Source organism: Salvelinus sp. IW2-2015, unplaced genomic scaffold (genome assembly GCF_002910315.2).
Source record: "Salvelinus sp. IW2-2015 unplaced genomic scaffold, ASM291031v2 Un_scaffold4871, whole genome shotgun sequence".
In the NCBI taxonomy this organism is placed as follows: domain Eukaryota; kingdom Metazoa; phylum Chordata; class Actinopteri; order Salmoniformes; family Salmonidae; genus Salvelinus; species Salvelinus sp. IW2-2015.
In genome coordinates this window covers 6,543-16,293 of record NW_019946140.1, presented here as the reverse complement: position 1 = coordinate 16,293, position 9,751 = coordinate 6,543, and the positions used below count along the sequence as shown (strand labels likewise).

General features: G+C 42.5%; 1 non-coding gene across 1 annotated transcript; it reads right to left on the bottom strand.

Moving 5' to 3' along the window:
- Positions 1–4,141: 4,141 nt before the first annotated feature.
- Positions 4,142–5,974, bottom strand: LOC112077726 (uncharacterized). Its single transcript, XR_011478254.1, has 3 exons — positions 5,757–5,974; positions 4,735–4,876; positions 4,142–4,618 (listed from the first exon to the last, which is right to left on the bottom strand). It is a non-coding gene; the product is annotated as an uncharacterized protein (transcript).
- Between the last annotated feature and the right edge of the window lie 3,777 nt (positions 5,975–9,751).

The window sequence follows — 9,751 nt, the reverse complement described above, 5'->3', positions numbered from 1 at the left end:
GAAGAAACTTTCAAAGGTAGAAATTTTCCGGATTGACTGACCTTCATGTCTTAAATCATGATGGACTGTCATTTCTATTTGCTTATTTGAGCAGTTCTTGCCATACTATGGGCTTATCTTCTGTATACCACCCCTACCTTGTCACAACACAACTGATTGTCTCAAACGCATTATGAAGGAAAGAAATTCCACAAATTAACCTTTAACAAGGCACACCTGTTAATTGAAATGCATTCCAGGTGACTACCTCACCTGATTTGTTTAACCCTTTTTTGGTTACTACATGATTTCATAATTGTCTTCACTATTATTCTAAAATGTATAAAATAGTAAAAAAGAAAGAAAAATGAGTAGGTGTGTATATTTATACTAATGCATCTCATTCAGCCTCACTCAGTGCTCTGTTGCGGAGGGACTAGCCAAGGGACACCTCTCCTTGATCTCCTCTGGTTGCACGTAATTGCTGTGTGCTCAAAGTTTCGGCTCAATCTTTCGGATGGGTAAGTGAATACATAGGGACAGCACACAACAGCAGGGCATACTGGTATTGTCAGGCAGCTTCAGCCCCCTGTAGCAATAATGTCTATCTGCGGACTACAGTAACTACAAGCAACGTCCCACACAAAAAGTACATTGGTATCTCATTACACGACTTGCCCACTCATTGACAACTGTGTATTGATCAGAGGCCAGGTTGCTTGTTGCATCTTTAGCATTTGCGGTTAACTTTAGCAGCTAAAGTAGCGTTTAGGATCATTAGCATAGCGGTTAGGATTATGAACATCGTAGAACTGGCGTAGAGGTTTGGATAATTCTCCTACCATGGTTAAGATAAGGATAGTGGTTAGGGGAACGATTAGCTAACATACTAAATAGTTGCAAAAGACTTGTGGTTAGCTAAAGTTGCTAATTAGCTAAATGTTGTTTGTCCCAGATGCAATTCGAACACACAACCTTTTGGGTATTCCTTAAAACCCTCAGGTGGCTCTACTTGGTGTGTGTAGTAAATTGTCCCTGCGCGAAAATCCCAACACACGCCCAGTGTGTGATCCGCAGATAGACCTTTCTCCCCTTGGGTGCTGCCATAGAGATACGTTAGTATGCCTAGCCCAAGAACACTCAATGTCATTTGCCACAGATTAATCAACGTCTTATCTCCGGTAGCTTTGATTGTACTAATGTGTCAACTTCATAGTTGTTTGTCTTCTAGCTAGCTGAAATGTCATGAATCACATCAACTATCTCCTCACAAATGATTTTCAAACTTTGCGTTATGAAGGAAATGTAGCAATAAAATGTCTGTGCTCATCAGCAGATGAACATTCAAATAAGACCTCTGTTAAAAGAAAGAAAGCTGGAAAGAATACTCAACCAATGGTTTGGATGGAAGCAGTGGCTAACAGCCGTTTTAACTAGCTCTGTGTCTTGTTTTTAATGCTTGATGGGTGAATCCAATCACTTTTTGACAGCATCCCTTCTGATTTAAACAAACTTTCCATACATGTTTGCCCATGGAAGAATTGGTCAGAAAATTACTTTTTTGGACGTGAATGCCAAAACATTCAGAAGATACCTCACCATACCATGAGACATCCATGTCTTCATCACTGGAAAAGATACAGTTGAGTTTGATTGATTTCATTTAAAAGCTTACAAACAGGGTGGTCAATTTTTAAAAATAATTTCTTGAAAAAACGATTAAATTAGGCCGTTTTAACCTTTAAGATCAATTATCTAAAAACACTTAAACTCACTTTTTTTAATATATATTTTCATATGTTGTATCTTAGACCCTAGGTTTTTATGTGGTGCCCACCAACATCCTCTTGAATACAGGGTGGATGTCATTTCAATCATAGAAATATAATGTTTAGAATGAACCTATCCTTCAGACCACTGCAATTTTAGCTGGTACACCATTGAAATTTAAATTTAAATGGAAATATAAACTTATAATTACTACCACAAAGATGGTGAACAGTCCAGCCACCGTTGAATGTCGACTTAAATGGTCATGTCTATTCCATTATCTATATTTCTATGACTTCAATAGATTTTCTATTAAAGATTGACAGTAAAAATGTAAACAGATATTCCTATTCAAGTCAACATTRTCTAATCCAACCATCTTTGTGGTACCATTTGAAAGTTGAAATTTCAATTTGATTCCCATTTTAGTACATTTATTAGCCAAAACAAGACATCCACCCTGTATTCAAGAGCATGTTGTTTCAACCGATGGCAGGCACCACACAAAAACCTCATATAATGTAAAATAAGGTCTAAGCTACAACATATGCAAATATGAAAAAGAGTTTAAAAAAAAGTACCATTTGTATTTATTTGTTTTAATGTTTTTCAATCAATTCTAAAATTGTTTGACAACCCTGTTTGTAAGCTTAAAACGTTATCTCAACTTTTTATATTTTCCAGTGATGAAGACATCATGTGTCTGGTATTGGCGGAGTATACAAATGAAGTAAACATTGAGCCCTTTATCTCTTGAATGTTTTGGCATTCATCTCCAAAAATACTTTCTGAGACTTTTTACATAGGTACAACCATCTAGAACCGGGTCGGACCCCACTGCCGCAGAACGCGATCTACAAGGTGGAGAAAACGTTCCACAGGGATGCTCGGTCATGCTGACGCGATGGCATCACAAAGTTGCTTGCAGATTGGATGGCGGGAGATTCATGCTGTGAACAGCCCCGTTCATCTCTTTTTGTTTTATACATTTTATCCCTTTTCTTCCCCAGATTTTCGTGGTATCAATCAGCTAGTATTACTTATCTTGTCTCATGCTTACAACTTCCGTACGGGCTCGGGAGAGACGAAGGTCGAAAGCGCATGCGTCCTACGAAGCAGAACCCAACAAGCCGCACTGCTTCTTACAACAGCGCTCCTCCAACCCGGAAGCAGCGCACAATGTGTCAGAGAAACACGTGCACCTGGCCCCTTGGTTAGGCTGCGCACTCGCCGCGGTCCCACAAAGGAGTCCGCATGAGGCGCGATGAAGACAAGGATATCCTATCCTCTGGCCAAACCCGCCTAACCCGGCTAGAGCGGCAACGCTACGGCTAATTGTGCGTCGCCCACGGACCTACAGTCGCGGCCGACTGCGGACCAGAGCCTGGGGCGAAACGAAGAGACTCTTGGGTGGCATAGCTAGCAGTGGAACATGACAGTGCCCTAGACACTGGCCCACCCGGAAGCCAGCCGTTCCAATCTCTTCACAAAGATGCTCTATTGGGTTGTCAGCACAATGTTCAGCATACTCTGTGGTGTTCAAACATTGCTCATTGGTATCAAGGGATTAAAACATGTGCCGGAAAGCATTCCACACATTACAAACAGCCACAGGCCACTGTACCGTTGCACACCAGCACATGCTTGACAAAATCCTGACTATGCTGTCAGCATGATGCAACAGTAACCGGGATTCGTCAGACCAGACAATGTTTTTCCACTCCTCAATTGTCCAGTGTTGGTTATTGCGTTCCCAATGGAGCTTCCTCTTGTTTTAGCTGATAGGAGMGGAACCCMGTGTGGTCGTCTGCTGCAATAGCCCATCTGTGACAAGGATCAACAAGGTGTGCGTTCCGAGATGTCGTTCTACACACAACTGTATTACTTGTCTGTTTGCTGTCCGCCTGTTAGCTTGCACGAGTCTTGCCATTCTCCTTCAACCTCCATCCTCAATGAGTTGTTTTCACCCACAGGATTGTGGCTGACTGGATGTTTTTTGTCGCGCCATTCTCTGTAAAAACCTAGACACTGTCGTGCGTGAGGAGATACAAGGAGATACTGGATCCGGCGTGCCTTGCTCCGACGATCATACCACCTTCAAAGTCACTTAGGTCACACGTTTTGCCCATTCTAATGTTCGAACAGTAAATGAATGTCTCATTGCCTGTCTGCCAGCTTTATATAGCAATTGACGTGACTCACTGTATAAGTGCGATCCATTTTCGTGAACAGGGTGTACCTAATAAACTGGCTGGTGAGTATATGTATGGAAGGTTTCATTCAAATCAAATGGGGTGCTGTCAAAAAGTGATGGAATTTAAATGGATTTACCCTGATAGACTGTTTTAATTTCCCAAGGAACTTTGAACAATGCAACGGTTGAAGCAAAGCAGAAGGTTTATAAACTTTATTCTTAACTGGAACATGACATTTTGAATTAAAATTAACTTTACTCTATAAAGTATGTTTGACTACTGTGGTCTTCAGTGCAATTAAATCTAAAAGGATATTGGAAGTAGCCTATGAACCGATCAAACTAAATATAATCATGTTTGTGTGTGTCGCGCAAACTCATTTCTGGGATTATTTATTATAATTACATTTAATGTGTAGTGGTTTTGATGCATATCAGCTTTTTTGATTGAGTTTGCCCCACCAATATTTTCATGTTCAAATCTCAGACCCGGCTCACAGCACAGCAAGCTGGTGAGGTGAAGGTGGTGGAGGATGAACCCCACGGACGGTGTGAGGTCCAGATCATCCTACTGTGTACTCCAGGAGGAGGAGAGAAACTGAAAGCGCTGCAGGAGGAGGTGAAGAAAGGAAGAGCTCCATCCTGGCCAGACCCTCCCCCAGACACACCCTACGCCTGCTGAGAGAGACCAAAGATACAGAAAAATAGTATGAAGTCTGTCCAAAAGGCTACCAGAATTGATCTACTTCTTGCAATGAAATGATTGTGTTACTATAATGAAGTTAATATACCTGCAGAGAAGGCCAATGAAGCTCCCTCTTGACAAAATGTTCCGTGCTCAATCCAGAAAGTGGGAGGGGGTAAAGGTGTGGGGCTCTCCCATTCGCTATCGTCCTGTAGGACCGACGTCAGTAGAGGAATCACAGACGTCCCCTGCAGTAAGGGTGAAGCATAGACCCTTATTTTCAGAGTAAAAGTGATGAACTTGGTTTAATAAATGTGCACACTCAAAAGGAGTGGATTACAACTGCAGGCAGAAATATACTTACAGCATGCCCACACTCCAAATTCACAATAATGTGTTGTGATCTGGATGCCGTCTTTTTGCATCCCCAAATGTGGAATCCTTACCGATATCATGGAAGTTGGTTTGAGAACATTCCAAGATTTGAAAGATACATATACAGGGAACTCCTTTTTTCTATATTTACAACTAAAGTCAGCTATCTGGTCTACGGAGTCCCTTGGGAAACCCCAACTACCAAACCATCCATGATGGATTTATATACTCCCTCCCGGCCTGGTCACCGGCTGCTCATTATTACAACACACAACCTGTCACCATCATTACGTGCACCAGCACCTCAGACTCACCTGGACCCATCACCTGCCTGATACCTTCCATATATTACTCCCTTTGGTTCCTTCTCCGGTGTTATTGTTTCTGTTTAGTTTCATGTCTGTGCGTTGTTAGTTCTTGTTTTGTATTATGTTCGTTTATTGATTACAATGATTAAACTCCCTGAACTTGCTTCCCGACTCCCAGCGCACTTGTTACAATATAAAAATATGACCTTGGCATCCTGTAATCCCAACCATCAATGTATACAGGCGGGGTGGGAGGCATGGTTTCCAGGTGGGGAAGGAGGATGCGGGCGGGTGGATAGGGACTGAAGGGGGGAATGGATTGGGCTTCTCTTTATATGCATTTCTTTTATTGTTTTTTGAACCTGCAATCTCCCTTCAGAAAAAAAGAAGACAATATGAAGTTGGTCACAAAATAAACAGAGATTTGGATATRCAGGTATCTGACCTTTTTGATGAAATATCCCTGGAACGTGACATCTCGGCTGGTGGTATGAGGGATGGCCATGGGTGCAATGTTGGCCAGTCTCTGGGTCTCATGGATCACTGCATCAGTGTAGGGTAGGTTCTTCCTGTCCTCTACCAAGGGCTGACGACTTCCTATAACCCTGCTGATCTCCTCCTGGACCTTGTCTGAGACAGAAAGGAGGGAGGGTTGGAGTTAATACAATGAAATGTACACTGGGTATACAAACATTAAAAACCCCTGCTCGTTCACTGACAGACTGACCAGGTGAATCCAGGTGAAAGCTATGATTCCTTATTGATGTCTCTTGTTAAATCCACTTCAATCAGTGTAGATGGAGGGGAGGAGACAGGCTAACAACGGATTTTTAAGCCTTGAGACAATTGAGACTTTATTTAACTAGGCAAGTCAGTTAAGAACAAATTCTTATTTACAATGACGGCCTACCAAAAGGCCTCCTGCGGGAATGGGGACTGGGATTAAAAATAAATCAAATATAGGACAACACACATCACGATGAGAGAACACAACACTACATAAAGAGAGACCTAAGATGACAACACAGCATGGTAGCAGCACAAAACATGGTACTTACATTATTGGGCACAGACAACAGCACAAAGGGCAAGGTAGAGAACAATGCATCATGCAAGGCAGCCACTGTCAGTAAGACTGTCCATGATTGAGTCTTTGAATGAAGAGATTGAGATAAAACTGTCCAGTTTGAGTGTTTGTTGCAGCTCGTTCCAGTCGCTAGCTGCAACGAACTGAAAAGATGAGCGACCCAGGGATGTGTGTGCTTTGGGGATCTTTAACAGAATGTGACTGGCAGAACGGGTGTTGTATGTGGAGGATGAGGGCTGCAGGAGATATCTCAGATAGGGCGGAGTGAGGCTTAAGAGGGTTTTATAAATAAGCGTCAACCAGTGGGTCTTGCGACATGGATTGTGTATGCGTTCCATTCAGAGGTTGAATGGGCAAGACAAAAGATTTAAGTGCCTTTGAACGGGGTATGGTGAAGGTGCCAAGCGCATCGGTTTGTGTCAAGAACTGCAATGCCGCTGGGTTTTTCACACTCAACAGTTTCCCGTGTGTATCAAGAATGGTCCACCACCCAAAGGACATCCAGCCAACTTGACACAACTGTGGAAAGCATTGGATTCAACATGGGCCAGCATCTCTGTGGAATGCTTTCGACACCTTCTAGAGTCCATGCTCCAACGAATTCAGGCTGTTCTGCGGAAGATGTTCCTAATGTTTTGTACACTCATTTTTATAAACCTGATTTAATGTTTAACCTTCATTAACCAAGCCATCCTTGGGGGAACAAAATGGCGCCGTAGAGAGAACACTGTGTTTCAGCGAGCTCCAGTGGCATTCGTAAATTTTATTTTTTCAATTATCTCCTAGGCTTGAAAAAGTGGATAGAATTGGGCTCTAAAGTAAGATTATCCTCATACAATTGGATTCTTGAGCTATTTTCTCAAACATCTCCGCACAACAATGCCAACAGAACTACTAAGACTGACCAAAACACCATCCCTTGTAGATGTGCCAGAGGAGCTAGCTTACTTAGCAGAAGCTAACACCGCCATTGGGATCCAGGGCCCAACTGACCTGGTGATTCAAAAGATTGACGGGACCAACATTACTAAGATGATCGCATGTTACCGATAAGAACGGTTATTGGAAAGCAATCAGGACGATTCAGCTGAAAATAAAGGGTGGTCAAACGTGGTCGATGAAGCGCGAAAGAAGAATTGGCTACACAGTGGAAGCTTCAACTACATCTATGGACACTAACAGATAAAAACACTCTGAGAAACAGTGCGCCGAATGGCGAGCACATTGACGACTTGGGATAACGAAGGAAGCAGATGCAATTTCGTGTTGGTGGGACTCCCGGAAAATATCTGAAGGGACACGTCAGTTAAATCCTCTTGAGGAATGGATCCCCTGACTAAACCTACAAAATGGACAACTAAGGCCTGGTCGTGTGGAAGACTGAACAGAGCCAATCGCTCTCAACACCCGATACCACGGTCCAACCAGTGCCACCGGCCAGTGTATAAAGTTCACAAACTTCACCGACAACAGCGCGTTTAATCGGATGCGGCTAGAACATCGGCTCTGACGGTTGTCAACGTAATAAGTCCAAAGGGTCTCAATTCTTCAATGATTTATTCCACACGCGTTGATTACGAATAGACGTAAGGGTTTGATAGAGCGAAGGCTCGACTCAAAGAGAATGGAATATGGACTACGCCACTGCTTACCACGCCACATTGGGAAAGTTATGCAACGGACGCATAAGAAACCTACAACACACCTTGAAAGAGACTGCTTGCGTTTTCAATTGACCTCTCGGGTAAATAACTTTTAAGTTTGTCCAACCTGCCGCAGCACCTTGGGAAATACTTTTTTTATTTTATTTGAATCTGATCCATGAAACAGTGGTGAGTTCTCACGTGTTCCGGTTCAGTAATATTCGTATTTATAATTTTTCATTGCTAAAGTAACTGCGCTATATGCTCCAGGCTGAGGATATGGGTGAATCTATATTGGTTGCCCAGGCTTGGTTTTAAGTGGAAGAGCCTCATCTTACATGTCATACTGATTTTCATTTCCATAATATATAAAGGCATGAGGCTAATGAGTGGCAATTGCGACTTAAGACGTCTACATATGGAAAGTTGAATCCCCTGCATGTATAGCTAGTGGGAAACCCCTCTTTTGGCATCTTTACATGTTAATTTTTGGGGGTTTATATAGTTCGAGTTCAAGCGGTTCAATATCGTTTGTTTATGCCGGTGAGATAGAAGAGAGTTCAACACATGAAAAAGGCTACCACCCCACTTTTACAGTAGAGATTCAGTCTGGATATTGAATGGTTTCCAAGTGGCATGGCAGAGTACAGACTGGCGTGTATGTACATGAAACATTAGAGGGCAGCCAAACCGCACATTAAAAGGAAGAAAGGTTACTGTATAAAAATATTGATAATGCCTGTTTGCAAGAAACTCATTGGATGATAAGGCGCATCCTGACATAAACAAACAAGGGGGTTTGGTCAAGGTTTTTCTCATCATTTACATTCCAGAAAGTAGAGTGTAAGCAATTGCTGTGAAAAAAATTATTTTTATTTTGTTTCACTTTATTTTAATACCACGGTAGGCTAGTTGAAGAACAAGTTCTGCATTGCAACTGCGACTGGCCAAAAGATAAAAGCATAGCAGTGTTGAACAGACAACACAGAGTTACACATGGAGTAAATACAATTCAAAAAGCCAATCAACATGGTAGAAAAAAAGAGACATCTATATAAATGTGGTGCAAAAGGCATGAGGTAGGCAATAAATCGAATAATTACAGATTTAGCAGATTAACACTGGAGTGATAAATCATCAGATGATCATCGTGCAAGACAGAGATACTGGTGGCAAAGAGCAGAAAAGTAAATAAATAAAAGCAGGTATGGGGGGTGAGAGGTAGGTAAATTGGGTGGGTATTTAACAGAATGGACTATGTAACAGCTGAGCGGATCGGTTAGCTGCCTCGGATAGCCAATTTTTTAACAGTTGTTGAGCGAGGAGATAAAAGTCTTCCAACTTCAGAGATTTTTGGCAATTCGTATCCAGTTCGCAGGCAGCAAAGAACGGAAGAGAAAGGGCGTCAATGAGTTTTGGGGCTTTAAAGGGATGATCAGTGAGGCATACACCTGCTGGAGCGCGTGTTGCGGTGGGTGTAGCATCGTGACCAGTGCAAACTGAGATAAGGCGGCACTTTACCTAGCATAGCCTTGTAGATGAGACCTGGAGCCAGTGGTCTGACGACGAAACATGTAGCGAGGGCCACCGACCTAGGGCATACAGGTCGCAGTGGTGGGGTCGATCAATGGTGCTTTAGTACAACACGAATGGCAGTGAAAACTGCATCCAGTTTGCTGAGTAAGAGTATTGGAACTATTTGTAGATACA